The sequence below is a fragment of the Theropithecus gelada genome, chromosome 16 (genome assembly GCF_003255815.1).
Source record: "Theropithecus gelada isolate Dixy chromosome 16, Tgel_1.0, whole genome shotgun sequence".
Lineage (NCBI taxonomy): Eukaryota > Metazoa > Chordata > Mammalia > Primates > Cercopithecidae > Theropithecus > Theropithecus gelada.
Window position 1 is genome coordinate 42,162,194 of NC_037684.1, and position 18,373 is coordinate 42,180,566.

Below are 18,373 nucleotides of genomic sequence, written 5' to 3' on the forward strand. Positions count from 1 at the left end.
GTGTATTAGTCTGTTCTCACGCTACTATGAAGAAGTACCTGAGACTGGGTCACTTATAAAGGAAAGAGGTTTAATTGACTGACAGTTGAGCAAGAGTAAGGAGGCTTCAGGAAACTTACAATCATGGCGGAAGGGGAAGCAGACATGCCCTTATTCACATGATGGCAGGAAAGAGAAGTGCTGAGCAAAACGGGGAAAATCCCCTTATACAACCATCAAATCTCATGAGAACTCACTCACTATCACGAGAACAGCAGTATGGAGTAACCACTCCCATGATTCAGTTACCTCCCACTGGGTCCCTCCCATGACATGTGGGAATTATGGGAACTACAATTCAAGATGAGACTTTGATGGGGACACAGCCAAACCATATCAGTGGGTCACTGATGGCCTAGAGAAAATCTTCATTCACTCTGAATCTGTTAAAAGAAAATCCCTGAGGAGATTTGCAAAATGAGCTCCACTGCCTTGACCAAAAGAGGAGGAGCAGCAAGGGTAGAGCCGGGTGCAGTGGCTCACGCCTGTAATCCCAGCACTTTGGGAGGCCGAGGTGGGCAGATCACTTGAGATTGGGAGTTCCTCACTGCAATGCCATGGTATGCATTTGTGCAGCAGTAAGGAAGAACCCATTGGGCGGTTACAGTGACAGAGACTGTCAGTGACCAAAGAGCCCAAGACAGAGAAAAAATTAAAGGAGCTGGGAGAAAGAGGAGTTAATAGCTCAGGAACTAGGGAAATGAGAAAGAAGGAATTATATTTACTGGATCTCCAGAGTTTGTTGGCAGTGGTAATGTCAAGTTGGCTAGGCCAAGGCACTGAGATATTTGGCCAACATTATTTTGGATGTTTCTGTGAGGGTGTTTTTGAATGAGATTTACACTTAAGTCAGCAGAGTTTGAGTAAAGCATATTGCCCTCCAAAATATGACTTGTCCTTATCCAGTCAGTTCAAGGACTGAATAGAACAAGGACTAACCTCCCCTGAGCAAGAGGAAGTTCTGCCAACAGACTGCTTTCCAACTTCATTTGCAACATTGGCTCTTCCCGGCTCACCAGCAGACTGTCTTCAGACTTGAATTTCAACTTCTTCCTCAGTCTGTTGACATCCCCAATCAGATTTTAGATTCACCACGTTTATACAATTGTGTAAGCCAATGACTTAGGATAAATCTCTTTCTCTCTTTCCATATCTGCTTTATTCTGTTTCTCTGGAGAGTTTGGACCAATACAGTGATGTCATAGGCACTCTGTGCATATCTCTCTGCATTCTTAAGGGTATTGATTGTTGAAGGTCAAATAGCTACAAATAGTGGTAGAGACAAAATTCAAATCCACATCAAGTCTCATGTTCTGCTCATCAAATAGCCCTCCTTGGGGCCCAGAAAAGGGCTTTTGAAAAACTAGTGAGAGAGAAGGTAGAAAGAAACTAGCAAGACAGATAGTTAAGGCAGAGTCCTCGGCAGAACTTCCCTTCTAATGAAAAGCAGCCCAAGAAATCACTTCTAACAAAGAGCCGGCTGGAAGATTGGGCTGCAAACAGATAAGGTAGTGCACTCTGGCACAGAGAGGGAGCTTCCTGGGTAATCAGCTAGCTGATTACATATGGTGAGTCCCAGCAAGCACAGTGGGGCTTAGTAAGCACATTCCTTTCCTTTTTTAGGCATACTCAGATAAGGAAGTTGGAAACTTGCATGGGGAATGCCTGCAGCTGCACTGATAGAAAGGATTACCTTGGACCAGGCACACTTATTGTGGGAGCTCCGTCCCCTCTCCTTTAGCACATGCACAGTAGGAAAGAGATAAACAACACAGAGTAGCTCAGGCTAAGGACCTGCCTGCATAATAAAAGATTGGAATGGGGACTGCCAGAGATTCATGCTCTATGCAGATGACACACCTAGTTTTAACTGGTTTTTGTACCCTATGTAGATAAGGTACCCATTCCCCACTAGCTCGTTTATAAAAACCCCTGCATTTCACTGCAGAATGGCAACCCTTTATGGGATCCCTCTTTGCAGCAGAGAGTTGTTCTCTTTCTTTTGCCCAGTAAACTTCTGCTCTAACCTCACCCTTGGTGTGTCTGCATCCTTGATTTCCTTGGCTGTGAGACCAAGAACTTCGGGTGCCACCCCAGGCAATAAGGCTTTTTCACTAGTACTTGGATCATGGATACTCTTGTTTGTGTGAGGAACTAATGGAGAATCAAGTAACTGGGGTTGCTGCTTCACTGTGCTGTGCTGTAGAAAACACAGCTGGTGTTCAAGGCTGAGAAAACACAATCTGAGGTCCTTGCCAGCTCAGGTTGGCTGGGATCAGTATGACCTGATTCTTCTGAACCCTTCAGTTTCAGTGGAAGGAGAGGTGATTTTTTTCCATCCCAGGTGCCTGGGAGTTCACCTGGAGAGTCCATTATCTCATCAACCATGTGCCAAAGAGATGCTCTGCTTTTCTGTTCCTTCTCAATATTTCCTGGCAGCAGCCCTCTGCCCTCAACCCCCTTGATTCCTGCCTCTCTCAGTCTAAACATGGGATACAAAAAGCATAGGGCACAAGGGAGGAAGGAAGTAAATCCAGGGTCCATGATATAGGAGAAGGGTCACTGGACCAAGGGATGACATAGCTCTCCCATACCAATCTTCCCTATTTAGGACCAAAAAGAAGGCATGAGATGAAAAAGTAATTTTCTCATGATTCCTTTCTCAAGCTTTTGGCAGCTTGAGTTTTAGGAATGCAAAAACAGAACAGGTTTTTCCAATTGCTTTGGGCAGCAGAGTGAGTCCCAAATGTCACATGCCTGAACTCTTCCACTTCTTGAAATTAGGGCCAGCTGCTTGACAGCCAGCAGCTAAGGGATGTGGAGGTGCCAGTTGGTGTATGGGAAACATTAAAAACCCACCACCCTAACTAGTTTGTGGCTCCTTTGGGCATTGGAAGCAGAAAGAAAGGAGGGAAGTATAATTGCTTTATTCTCCAATGATTTTCTTTGAAAGGAATCTGTGATTTAACTATAAATAAATGAGAATGGCCTTCTAAGTATTTGCTGTGTTAAAAGCTGTACATCCCCGGGAGCATTAAACATCATTAAACCCTATCAATGTAGTCATCTTGATGGCATGCTTATTCCAAATCTTTGCTGGAGTAGGCCTTTTCTATAATCATTACTTCTTTGTTTCAGAAGCCATGCATAAAAGCCCATGCATTCATCAGAGAAGAAACAAATTAAGACTAATTGTATCTAGCATGTCAATTACTGTAAATGAGCTAAAACCCATAATTTAAAAATATGACTTAAAAATATGAAACAGAAGAGGAAACACTTCCCAACTCAAAATCCAACTATAAGCTGAGAAAAAAACATGTTTAAAACAAAGTGACTCATAGAAATTGAATATAAAAGGATGGGAAAATGCATGACAGGCAAATATAAGTTAAGAGAAAGTATGGGCCAGGCTTGGTGGCTCACATATATAATCCCAGCACTTTGAGCGGCCAAGGCAGGAGGATTGCTTGATCCCAGGAGTTCAAGACCATCCTACACAACATAGTGAGATCCTGTCTCCACAAAAAAATTTTTAAAAATTAGCTGGGCTTGGTGGTTGGTGCATGCCTGTGGGCCCAGCTACTCCAGAGGCTGAGGTTGGAGGATCGCTTATGCCTGAGAGGTTGAGGCTGCAGTGAGCTGCGATTGCACCACTGCGCTCCAGCCTGGGCAACAAAGTGAGACCCTGTCTTGAAAAAAAAAAAAAAAGTATGAATCTCTGTTTTTGTATCAAAGTTAAAGTAAAGGCACACAAAAAAGCATTAAATGAAACAAAAAATGACACTTTACAATTTTAAAGAGTACCACATTAATATCTAACAAATATGTCTCATGGCCTTTGAGGGTATGAAGATTTTTTTTTTGTTTTCATTTTTTGTTCAGTTTTTTTGGTGAAAAAAATAGAATTTATTGGGAGACTTAAAAACTCAGGTGATTTCAAGTTTTAAAGAACTCTGGATTTCTAGTTTCTCTTAAAAAATCAGAAAGTCAGACAATACTGGGCCTGGATTTTCATGTAGCATCAATCATCCAGGCAAGAGTATAGCAAGCCAGGGCCTGTGGGCCAAATCTAGCCCCCCACCTGAAGAAATCCACACCAAGGAAACTGATGCCAACACACCTCATAAACGAAATCCAGAAACTTAGAACAAAGAAAAAGTCTGCAAAGGATTGAGAGAAAAATAACGCTTTCACTATAATTTCTTCTTGGAACCCATGAAAGCCAGAAGGACATGGCATAATGTGCTCAGGAGAAGAGCTGTCAACTCACAATTCTACATCCAGTGAAAATATCCTGCAGAAATAAAAGGAAGAGCAAGACATTTCAGATGAAAGAAAAGTAAGAGAGTGGCAGAGTGATTTAAAAAAAAAAATCTAAAATAGGTAAAAATAAATGAAACAAAATTCTGATTCTTCAGAAAGATCAATGAAATTAAGAATCCTCAATTTCAAAATTTACAAAGAAAAAAAAAAAAAAAAAGAAACACCTATTACCAACACCAGAAACGAAACAGAAGATATCACTACAGACTCTGCAGGCATCAAAAGGCTAATAAGAGAATATTACAAACAGCACTACACACATAAAACTGACAATTTAAATGAAATGGGCCAATTCTCCAAAAGGCACAATCTACTACAAAAGATGAAACAGATAATTTGAATAGCCTTGTAACTATGAAAGAAATTGAATTTTTTTTTTAAGAAATTGAATTTTTTAATTTAAAAACTTCATAAAAAGAAATCTCCAAGCTCAGATGGTTTTCTGGAGATTTCTACCAAATGTCTAAGGAAGAATTAACACTAATTCTATAAAATCTCTTCCAGAAACACAGAAGAGCAAACAATTCCCAACTCATTTTTTAAGGCCAGTATTACCCTGATTTCCAAAACAGAAAATGACAATACAAAGAAAGAAAACAAGCCAATGTCTCTCATGAATATAGCCACCACCTGTTTTTGTAGATAAAATTTTTTTGGAACACAGCTGGACCCACTCTTTACTTATTGTCTAATGGCTGCTTTCACACTTCAGTGACCGAGCTGAGTGGTTTTGATAGGCCGTATGGCCCACGAAGCCTAACACATTTAATATCTGGCCGTTACAGAAAAGCTTGGCTGATTAGATCTAGTGCTGAAAAGCTATTGACCCCTTTACAAGGGATACACGGTCTCCAGTAGTTAGCAGAGGTCTTCCATTTCTTAGTGTCTTACATCTGGTCAGTATGAATCATCTGTATTTTCATTTAACTCTTGCACATACTTGCAAAATTGTTTTATAGCCATCCTTCTCCTTAAGCTACAAAATACAACCCTAGATGTGTGCGTGTGTGTATATATATGTGTGTGTGTGTGTGTGTGTGTGTGTGTGTGTATATATAACATTTTTGCTGAAATTGTTTGTGGCTAATTTGCTCATTTTCAAGAATTTGAAATTTAAAATAAAGATTCTGCTTCCAACAACTATGGAATGACTTATAGCAGATTAACAAATACTGCTGAAAATAACTAGGAAAGATGGATAGAATGCATAAACATTTCTGTGAAGGTATTGGAAGGCAGCCAAAGCAGTTGAACAAGAGGGCCCCAGATTCAAGTGAGAAGGATAATACTTTGAAGTGAGCTTTACGTGTTATCCTCCCTTCGGGGAATTTGCAAATGTACGTCATGGGTCATAGAGAACAAAATGAGGCTGCTTGGAGCTTATAGCAGTTATACTGGACTAAGGGTAAAACTTGAGTTCAGGATTACCAAGGCAGCCAGGATGTGAGGTACCAATGTCCCAGAGAATAGTAAACTGGAGAGAAATAAACCTCACATTCTAAGTGCTATTTCTCCTTGAAGCAGTTACTGATTACTAAACTCCACATGCCTAGAGCACTGATCTAAAAAAACCAAGCAGAAAATAGTAGCTTAGAGGATAAAAAGCTAAGCAGAGATTTCAGCAGTCTCATTGCTGGAGAGATAAATGTTGAAATTCAGAGCTTTCCAAGAAGGGGGGGCCTGGCAAATATCCTAGGTTTTTAGTTGAGCCTCATCAAGTGCTATGCACTAGGATTAAGGTGACCGGAAATTGAGCAGCTCTCACAAAGCCTGAAACAGAGTTTTCATCCGTTGTTGGATGAAAACACATGATTTTCATCCCTTGTTGGATCAAGGTGATGTGACTAACCATATTTGCTTGCCAGAAGACAATTAATCATCTCTGGAGAAAGATAACATCACCTAGAACAACTGTAGTTTTTACATACAATGCCTGACAGTCAATTAAAAATGACCAATATACCGGGAAACAGGGCCAATTGACCCAATCCTGAGAGGAAAAACAGACAGTAGTGAGACACAGACTTGAAAATAAATACTATAAATATGTTAAAACCAGATGAAAATAAAGAATTTCACTAGAGAATTGGAAATGACTTTATCATAGATAAAAAGAAGAGGAAATTTATAGATTAAAAAATAACATAAGAAATTAAGCATTTAATAAATGGATTTAATAGCAGATTAGACACAGAAGAAGAAATGGTTAGTATATTGTCTTTTAAAATATCCAGATTGGAACACAGATACTAAAATAAAGAATGGAAAATATAGAAAAAGTATAAGCAGCATATGAAAATTTCTGAAATTGGCTAGCATGTGTAATTGGAATACCAGAAAAAGAGGAGAAATAGGGGGAAACAGTATTTGAAAAGATGCTGGTTGATAATTTCCAAGTTGACAAAAGGTGTCAATTCACAAACTGAAGAATGTCTTACACTAAGCGAAGTAGATGTAAAGAAAACCTCACCAAAGCCCATCCTATTAAAATTGCAGAAAGGCCAAGAAAGTAAAAAAAATATTAGAAGCAGCTGGAGAAAAAAGACACATTATATTCAAAGGAGAAATTATATGGCCAAAAGCTGTCTTCCAACAGAAACTCTAGAAGCCAGAATATAATAAAATTATACATTTAAAGTGCTGAAGGAAAAAAGGTGCTAATGCAGAAAACTACACCCAGAAAAACTCTCCCTTAATAAATGAAGAGGAAATATAGACATTTTGAGAAAGAATTTTGTAGATTAAAAAAATTGGAGGTTATTCATTTTCATTTTATAAAAGAATGATACCAAAAACTTGACTAGAAAGGAACACTATAGGCCAATCTCTCTTACAAAAATACATAAAAATGTAAACAAAATACTAGCAAATCAAACCCAGTGATGTATAAGGGTAACACATCATGCAAATTTTCCTCCTGGAATGCAAATTTGGTTTAGCATTTGATAATCAAATAATGTAAGTCACCATGTTAACAGAATAAAGACTAAAAAACATACAAAGCGAACTTTTTAAATTTGATAAATGTTATTTAAAAAGGACTTATAGCAAATATCCTAATTAATGGTGAAATATTGAAAGCTTTCCCACTGAGATCAGGGGCAAGATAAGGATGCTTCCTAATACCACCTATTTTCAGTATGGTATAGGAGGTCAGTGCAATAAAGCAATGAAAAAAAAAATCCCTTAAAATGGCAAATGAATAAATGAAACAATTACTATTTGAGGAAGCCACACATATAAACACTGTTTTGTGCATGTACAAAATTCAAAAGAATCTGCTAGCAAACAGAATTAATAAGTAAATTTAGCAAGGTTGGTGGGTAAAAGGTCAGCATAGAAAAATCAACTGTATTTTCATCAGTGCCAATAATTAGAAATTAAAAATTTTTAGATGACACCTCTTACAGTCACACCAATAACTTAAACAATCTAGAAATATGTCTAAATGAGATTTTATCTTTGCATAGAACACTATGAAAATTATTGTATTAGTTTCATAGGTCTGCTGTAACAAATTACCACAAATTGGGTGCCTTAAAACAATAGAAATTTATTCTCTCACAGTTATGGAGGTCAGAAGTCTGAACCAACATGTTGGCAGGGACATCCACCTTCTGGAGTCTCCAGGGGCAACTCTTTCCCTGCCTCTTCCAGCTTCTGGTGGCTCCAGGCATTCCTTGGTTGCATGACTTTAATCTCTTCCTCCATCTTCACATAGCCTTTTCCCGTGTGTGTGTGTGTGTGTGTGTGTGTGTGAAATCTCCTTCTGCCTTTCTCTTATCAGGACACCTGACATTAGATTTAAGACCTATGCTAGATCCAGAATGATCTCAAAAATTTTTAAATGTCAAGATCCTTAATGTTAATTATATCTACAAAGACCTTTTTTCCCGATAAGGATGATATGAACAGGAGACAGGGAAACACTGGGTAGAAGAATGCAGTTCCCTGGCAAAGGCCCCACCCTCAAGCCTGGAGACCCGTGGCCCTAAGTGAGAACAGGCATTTCTGTTTCCACACCCAAAAAGTTGCCTTTTGGCCCACCACATGCCCTATCCTGTACCCACATAAACTCCGAATCCCAGGCTCCACGAGCAGACAAGCAGACAGACGAGCAGACGAGGAGAAAAGGAGATGAGGAGACAAGCAGATGAATGGTGGAATGGCATGACAGAGACGTAGAGAAGAGAAGGAACGTCTGAACACCAAGAGGAGTCTGGATGGGGGCGGTCGAAGAAGAGTTTGGCCACTAGATGGCCAAACTTCAGGGGAAGATCATCTTCCCACTCCATCCCCCTTTCAGCTCCCTATCCATCTCACTGAAAGCCACCTCCAGCACTCAGTAAAACCCCACATTCATCCTTCAAACCTGTGTGTGACCTGATTCTTCTGGGATGCTGGGCAAGAGCTGAGGATAAAGAAAGCTGTCACAATGGCCCTCTGCTCTCGTGAAAAGGCAGAGGGGTCCATTGAGCTGGTTAACATTTAAGCCATCTGTGGATGGTAAGGTTATAAGAGCACTGTAACAGTGGGGCATAAGGGACCCACCCCTAGACGCCACTGTGGGGCCGGAGCCCAAAACGCTCACCCCAGCTCTTGCACCTACCTGTTTGTATGCTCCTGCTCCTGTCAGGGGTGTGAGCAGCGGCAGAAACCAGAGAGGGGAGCCACACCCCTGTTGTATGTCTTTCGAGGGGGATCAGGGAACTCTCCTGTTTCAAGGTCACATTCACAGATTTTTGGGTGGAAATATCTTTTGGGCTGGGGGACCCCCAATTCTAACACACTACAATTATCAAAAGAAATTAGTAATGCCCTAAGTAAATGGAAAAACATATTATAGTCATAGATTAAATATTGTAAAGATGGTAATTCTCACCAAACCAACTTATATATCCAATATCCTATCAAATCTTTGAAGATTTTTTTTTAAATTGACAAACTAATTTTAAAATTTATATAGACAAGCAAGTGACCAACAATGTCAAAGATAATCTTGAAGAATAGAGTTGGAGGCTCTACACTACAGATACCATTATTATGAGGTTATAGTAAATATAGAAGAATGTTATTGACTTAAGGGTATACCAATGGTAGAGGAGAAGAGTGTGCAAAACCAATTTCATACATATACAGTCACCTAATTTACAACAACAATGTTACAGCATCACAGACAGATGGCATTTTTAATAAATGTTGCTGTATCAATTGGATATTCACACAGGAATAATAATCTCGATTGCTTACTCACATCAAATAGGAAAATCGATTCTAGAAAATGTAAAAGGTAAAACAATAAACTTCTATAAAAAAGAGAAAATACTTAAACTTAGGATGGATAATAATTTTTAAACAGGATTCACAATAAGTGAAAGGAAAGAATATTTGATAAATTGGACTTCATGAAAATAAAATATTTCTGTTTTTCAAAAGATGCTATAATAAAAGAGTAAGAAACAAAACTCATTTACTAGGAAAAGAAATTTGAAATATGTATCAACAAAGGACTTATATCTAGTACCTATAAAGAATTTCTACAAATCATTAAGAAAAAACTCAAAAAAAGGGTAAACAAAGTTACTTCCCAAAGAGACTATTTAATTGGACGTTCAGCAAAGAACAAATGTTCAATATTATTAGTCATCAGGAAAATGCAAATTAAAACTACATGAGATACTACTAGACTCCCAAATGGCCCAAATTTAAAAAAACTGAGAATGTAACCTAGTACAACATGCAACATTATTATTTAACCATCATTAGTGCAACCTAGTACAAAACGCAACATTATTTTTTCTAAGAAAAAGAGAATGAGTTACTATTTTTAAAAATTATTTTCTCTTCATTTTTGTTTACTCTATTTCCCCCTGTTTCTCACTTCCTACTTAGCCCTTTAGAAATGCAATTATAGCATCTTACCCTCCCTCACCAGATACTTGCTGCAGATCAAGTTCATCTAATTATGTGCTTAGAAGCTCCAGAGAGGAACTCTCACCCACCAGGAGACTACCTTGAGAGATAATAGTCAATTCGTAACCCAAACTATGTTTACTACAAAACTTTCTCCTACCTGGAGAGTTTTCGGCCACCTTTACAACCTATTTCTGCCCATGAAAATGCCAACTTGACTGACCAGTAGGTAAGGCACCAATGTGATGCAGGCCCCGACCTGTTCATTTCCACCTCTGCGTAGACTCCCTCTTTAAAAGCACCCACTTTCTGCTGCAAAAGTGAAGCAGTACACTTATGGGTACTTAAGGCAGGAAGCCTGTACTTCCCCTAAACTCCTTTAGGAATAAAAAGTCACTTTCTTTATACCAGACCTCACTCTTTTAGTTAGACTCTGCTGGCGGTGAGTGACTGAACACCTGTGTTTCAGTTACATAAATACTAAGCAGTGTTGAGAACTTGGAGTAAATGGAATGTTCATACAGTACTAGTCAGTGTAAATTTATATAACTACTTTGAAAAGATGTTTGTCTATATCTATTAAAGCTACGAATATATGTATGCCCTACTCCCCAACAATTACATTATTTGATATATAAACAATAGAAATAAAGCATTTTGTCTGCCAAACGAGTGTATGAGAAATATTTATGAAAGCATTATCACCATAGCCAGAAAGTGAGAAAAACCCAAATATGCTTCAAATTATGATGGATAAGTTATGATGTATTCAAGCAGTGGCATATCATATGGTAATGAAAAATAAAAACACAAGTGAGGGCTATGTGTGACAATAAAAAACTAGACTAAAATTTTTATATATTGTTAAATTTCATTAATATAAAGTGCCAAAACAAGAAAACTAATTTATAGTAATAGAAGTCAGAATTGTGGTTTTCTTTGGGAGGAAGGCTATGACTGGAAAAAAAAAAGTGGGAGGTTCGGTGCAGTGGCTCATGTCTATAATCCCAGCACTTTGGGAGGCCAAGGTGGGAGGATCACTTGAGTCCAGGTGTTCAAGACCAGCCTGGGCAACATAATGAGACCCTGTCTGTAAAAAATAAAATAAAGTAAAATAAAAAATGTGGGAGGTTCTTGGAGGCCATTGAGTGAATGTCTTGCCACTGTAAAAGTTTCTTGAGCTGGATACTTAAGGCTTGCGCATTTCACTGTATGTATGTTTAATTCAATACAATTCATAGAAAAGATGAAAATTTGCCAGTGCTGAAGAGTCAAAGGAATGCTGCTTTGGGCCATGAAGTTCGTTCCTAAAAAGTAGTTCCGAAGCTGTTTTGAGATATGAGAATCAGAGGAAGATATTTGCTTTATGAGAGACAATATTCACTTAGATGTTCAGCTCTGCTTGCTAATAAACAAAATCTAGTCTCCTACCTACAGACTTATTCAGCCTGTGTTCCTTGAGAGAATTAAGTCCTACAGAAAATGCTTTGAATGACTATTTTCTCAATTATCCCATAGATAGTACAGAGTTAGGAGCATTTCCGATGCAAATAAGAGAAGATAATACAATGAATTCCCTAGTTAATACAATGAGGGCTTAATTCCCTGTAGGATCCCTGGTTGAGAAGGGGTATAACTTTAGAATTTCTCCTGGAAAAGTGGTGAGGGGTGGAGGTGGGGAAAACGGGATAAATTTCCCACCCAGTTCTCCAGCCTGTCCTTTGACTTAGCATGAAGGTAATTTATTTCCTGATACTAGAGAGAGTGTTTTCAACATTGAAGGAGCAATTGTGCAGTTGAGAAGCAATGGTGTATTTGAAAACTTCTTTTTCCTTCATTTTAAAAACACTCTTTGAGACATTGGCTGTACTTGGATCTCCTTTTCGCAGCTCCATAGCTTTGTTTCTGACAGAGGATAATGTTTTCTATTTAGGAATCACAACTGAAGAAGTGTTTGAACCACATATGATTCCAGGGGCTATTGTTTGAGGTCTGCAGATGAAGTGGAAGCAAGATAACCACCAGTTATCACAAATGGCTAAGTGTTTTGAAGAGGAGATATCTACTCCAGATCACCTGCATTTGGGCATTTTTGAACTCATACGAGGGTCGTATTTCCTTTTCTTTCACCTTATACATCCCTACTTTCACCATTTAGATCAGAAATGGCCAGCATAACTGAGGAGCAGACTAGAGGCCAAATCTACCTTTGTCTTATCCTCTGCATGGTTCACTAGCATGGCTCTAGACCCTAAGAGTTTTTAATCGTAATGATATGGGAAGGGGGCAGGGAAGTGCTGGGTAGAGAAGGGTGGGGTCCCTGGCAAGGGCTCTACCCTTGGGCCTAAGCCTGTGGACCTAAGTAAGAACAGGCACTCCTGTTTTTGAACCCAAATGTTGCATTTTCCAAGACTACTCTTGCCCACCATGCCCCCCATCCTGTGCACATAAAAATCCGAGACCATAGCAGGCATGGACACAAATGGCCGGATATTGGGAGGTGCACAACATCCAGAACACACTGACAGACACCAGCAGACACCAGCAAGCCATCGATGGTGGAACAATGTGGATGCCAAGGGGAATTTGGCCAGGGATGGTCAGAGGAGAGTCTGGCTGCTGGGCAGACCAACTCCAGGGTTAGACCACCTTCCTGCTCCATTCCCCCTTCTAGCCCCCCATCCACCTTACTAGAGCTACTTCCACCACTCAATAAAACCTTGCACTCATTCTCCAAGCCCATGAGTGGTCCAATTTTTCCTGTACACTAGGGCAAGAACCCAGGATACAGAAAGCCCTCTGTCCTTGTAATAAGGCAGAAGGTCTAATTGAGCTGATTAACACAAGCCACTGGCAGATGGCAAAGCTGAAGGAGCGCAATGTAACACATGCTCACTGGGGCTTCGGGAGTTGTAAACACTCAACCCTAGATGCTGCTGTGGGGTTGGAGCCCAAAAACACTCCCCATGACCTGCCCATCTTCATGCTCCCCCTAGGGGTTTGAGCAGTGGGGCACTGAAGAAGTGAGCCATGCTCCTGTTTCACGCTCTGCAAGGGGGATAAGGAAACTTCTCCCATTTCAATAGTGTCTAACTTGGTGGTAACTATGGTTGCACAAGACTCACACAGTAGGGCCTTGGTGCAGGTGGATTCTTACATCAATTTGAGCAGATTGGCTGAGTCAGCACAGATCAGAAGGGGGGAACAGGCTGCTGGACAAGCAGAAGGGAGAAGTTGCCTTGCTCCTCTGGAGGGTCATTCAGATGTGGGCGATGTGATCCTTCAGCATCATGGTCTGCAGACACTTGTAGGAGAGGATGCCCTAAACCTTCATTGTAAAAGAAAGAATAAAAGTCAACGTTTCCGGGAGTTTCTGGATTGTGTTAATGTTAAAGAATCCTATGTCAGTCATTCTTATGCAGATCAGGAAATCCATCTAAATTCCCTGTGCTTGTGGCTCTTGCATTTAAGTTCTTTTATTTGAAGATCTTAACTCACTTCTAAGAGGCTTATGTACCCACAACATCCTGAACATTAAATATATAGTAGTGTGTTGGCTGTGATTCATTCAATGACAACCCGTTTAATTTGATGGCCAAGATATATGTATAGAAAAGGAAAAGAGCCTATGCTGATGTTATCTGTTTAAGAAGGATGGCAATTGCTTGTCTCCAGCAGCCAAAGAAAGACATAAATCAATAATACATTTAAATCTTACTTTTGTCTATATCATTTAATAAACATTTATTGGTACTGACTATGAACTCGGTTCTGGGAGAAACAAACGTAAAATATAATCCTCGCCCTCAAGAAATACTCAATGTAGCTAGAAAAACAGATGTGTAAACAAATAATTAAAATATCATGTAAAAAGAGTTTATTTTAAAAATGCAAACAAAGGCAGGGCATGGTGGCTCACCCATCTAATCCCAGCACTTTTGTAGGCTGAGGTAGGAGGATCATGAGGTAAGGAGATTGAGTGCGTCCTGGCTAACATGGTGAAATTCCGTCTCTTCTGAAAATACAAAAAGATTAGCTGGGAGTGGTGGCAGGTGCCTGTAGTCCCAGCTACTCCGGAGGCTGAGGCAGAAGGATGGCGTGAACCTGGGAGGCAGAGTTTGCAGTGAACCGAGATCGCGCCACTGCACTCCAGCCTGGGCGACAGAGCGAGACTCCGTCTCAAAAAAAAAAAAAAAAAAAAAAAAAAAGCAAACAAAAAGTGTCTTCTTATACATTAGGGAAAATATTAGTTTTTTTCTGAACATAAAGATGTTTAAACTGAGTCCTGTAAGATGAGTAGAGGAAACAAGATGTGCAAAGGAATGACTAGAAAGACCAAGATGAGTTTAGGGAGCTTAAAGAAATTAAGGAAGGCAAGGCAACAAAAATGCTTGACAGTGGATGTAGTGTCTCATGCCTGTAATCCTAGCGACTCAGGAGGCTGAGGTGGGAGGATCACTTGAAGCCAGGAGTATGAGACCAGCCTGGGCAGCATAGAGAGACCCCCATCTCCAAAGCAGAAACAAAACCAAAAACCCCCCAAAACACAAACAGAATGTTACAGGCAGAGAGAATGTGTGAGAGATTAAAGAGAGTGACTGTGTATGTGTAGCTCAAGGTGGTAAAAGTCACAGAGTGAAGCAGATATTGAAGCCAGAAAGATCAGCAGGAGACCCTTAAAAACCATATTACAGAATTTGGACTTTATCCTTTCAAGGGGTTTTAAGTATGGAGGTTATATAATCAGATTTACTACTTAGAAAGATCCTTTGAGAAGTAATGTGGAGGTTGACTTAGAGATGAGAGCTCATGAACTAAGATTGTGGTTGCAAGGAGAAGGTGAGATCAAACTGACCTGATCTGCAAATCGACTGAATACAAGGAACATTCATGAAGCTGAGGAAGGAATCATAGGCTGACATCAAGGTTGTAGGCATGGGAGGGTGGGTGGGTGAAAGATGAGAACATTGATTAAACTAGGACATAGATAAGGAGGAGCAGGGCTAGACTGGGCAGAAAAGAAGACATAAGGCATCCATAGTTTGGAACATGGTGGACATGAATAAATTTCTTCTCCAACAGAGACTGTGATTTTTCTCATCTAGGTTCAGGGCTCCTTTGCTCATTTCTGTATTCTACTAGTTTGGGTCCTAAGTTATTCTATTTAGACATATGTCTTTTGATTTAGGGTTTACTTGTCTCTATCACAGATACTCCTTAATTCTCATTGTTTCTGATCCCGAATCCCACAAGGGAAGTGATGATAATTTCCTCTGCAGGTGGTCAGTCAATAATCCGTTTGAGATCACTGTTGAGAAACACAACATCAATGATCAATTAGCTGCTCTAGTGTTGGAGAGCAAAGCGTCAATCTTCCAGAATAGTAAATAAGTGAACACACACACACACACGTAGGCTTTGGAATGGAATCCATTCATCTCTCCATCTGTTTCAATAAACGTTTATTGAATACCTACAACATGTCATTATTGTGGTGGACACTTGGGAATTGTGAGGGCTACAAGAAAAAGTAAACAAATGAAGAAATAACATAATTTAAGAATAAACCAGGGTAGTAGGCCATAGAAATGGGAGGTCAGTTTTAGACGGATGGTAACTAATGAGAAGTAGCTACCCATGCAAACATTTAGAACCTAAATTTAGAACAATATAAGCCCCGAAATTTGTGTGTCCAAGATCAGCAGGATTGGAGCACAGAGAGCAAGAGACAGAGAACAGGAAGAGAAGGGGTCAGAGGTGGGATCAGATCCTGTGGCCCTTGTAGGTCAAGAGAAAGAGTTTAGATTTTACACCAAGAATGAAGGGGAGCCACTGGTAGATTCTGGTAGGAGAGCAACGTGACCTGATTTAGGACTTGAAAGTCTGATTTTAGTTATCGGTCAGATAAAGGGCCCAGGGCAACAAGGCAGAATTAGGGAGACCAGGTGGGAGACAACTGGAAAGATGAGATAGTTCTTGGCTGAGTGTTTCCAGTTAGAGAAATGCAAAGTGAGGTCATCAATTGGGAGAGAGCTACCAGCACACTTGATATGGTGAAAAGTCATGATATTTCAAACTATGATTAATATTATAATAATGAGGCCGGGCGCGGTGGCTCAAGCCCGTAATCCCAGCACTTTGGGAGGCCGAGGCGGGTGGATCACGAGGTCAGGAGATCGAGACCATCCTGGCTAACATGGTGAAACCCCGTCTCTACTAAAAATACAAAAAACTAGCCGGGCGTGGTGGCGGGCGCCTGTAGTCCCAGCTACTCGGAGGCTGAGGCAGGAGAATGGCGTGAACCTGGGAGGCGGAGCTTGCAGTGAGCCGAGATCGCGCCACTGCACTCCAGCCTGGGTGACACAGCGCGAGACTCCGTCTCAAAAAAAAAAAAAAAAAAAAAAAAATTATAATAATGAAAGCAAAATGCAACATTTATCAAATGTGTTTCATGTGACTTTGCTCCTCTCTATAAGAAGGTTAGGACATGGATTAGCTTTTCTTTTCTTAAATTTATTTTTATTTTTATTTTAAGTTCCAAGGCACATGTGCAGGATGCACAGGTTTGTCACAAAGGTAAATCTGTGTCCTGGTGGTTTGCTGCACCTATCAACCCATCACCTAGGTATTAAGCCCAGCATGCATGAGCTATTTTTCCTAATGCTCTCCCTCCCCCTATCCCTCCTCCTGACAGGCCCCAGTGTGTGGTGTTCTCCTCCTCATGTCCATGTTCAGCTTCCAGAACATGCAGTGCTTGGTTTTCGTTCCTGCCTTAGTTTGCTGAGGATAGTGGCTTCCATTTCCATCCATGTCCCTGCAAAGGACATGATCTTGTTTCTTTTCATGGCTGCATAGTATTCCATGGTGTATATGTACCGCATTTTCTTTATCTAGTCTATCATTGATGGGCATTTGGGTTGATTCCATGTCTTTGCTATTGTGAATAGTGCTGCAATGAACATACACATGCATGTATCTTTGTAATAGAATGATTTCTATTCCTTTGGATATATGCCCAGTAATGGGATTTCTGGGTCAAATGGTATTTCTGGTTCTAGGTTTTTGAGGAATCGCCACACTGTCTTTCCACACTGGTTGAAGTAATTTACATTCCCAACAACAGTGTAAATGTGCTCCTATTTCTCTGCAACCTCACCAGCATCTGTTGTTTCTTGAGTGGATTAGCTTTTCTAAAGCTACCCTCTTAGTTGGTGGCACAGCTAGAACCAGAACGCTGGCCTCCTTGCTGTCAAAGCTGAGCCTCTACAAGCTGCTTCTCGTCAGCCAGTGAGTTCACATGCTGCGTTTCCAAGTCAAATTTAGGACATTTTTTAAAATTGTAAAGTTTGTTAACTGTGGAATCTCTTTCAACAGTGTATTTCCACTTTCTGAGATTAAAGAAGGCAGATTTTTTCCTGTAACACTTGTCTGTTCTTCATCACCATTTTAATTTGCATTAGAATGTACATAAACTCAAGGATAATCTTAAACTCAGTAAGTGATCTTCAGCGGATGAACAGAAATGGAGGGCTTGAGGGGGCATCTGTGAATATAACAGAATAAAAATACGACTCTCTCATTTGGAATCAGCAGTACTCTGAGGGCTCTAATTGCCAGAATTAACTGTGTCTATGCCTCAAACAGGAAAACAAGCCCATGAGGGCTTAAGAAGGGAAGGTTACTGAGTTTTTCTGTTCTGTTTAGAACTCCTGGCCCTCCTCCATTCTAGCAGAAGATTGCCCCAGCCTGAAGTGAGGCTAAGAACAACTGTAAAACCACTTAGACCATATATTTACTTTCAGAATGGGGTGATGACGTCAGTTCACGCTTCGGGAATAGTTGTTTGCAACGGAAGATGGCTCAACCAGCAAACACCTAAAGGCACTGACGATCTTACTCATTCAACCACTCCCTGCCCCGACCCATGACAAATGCAACCCAAGAAATGTTGAAATTACGTTTTCTCTCTTCTTCTCCAGGACTTTTGAAACTCTCTAAATACAAGTTTTTAGAAATGAGGAGGCATTGAAAACTTACCACATGACCTTGTGCAAGTTGCTTAACACCACTAAGCCGCGGTGTCTTCTCAGTTTTA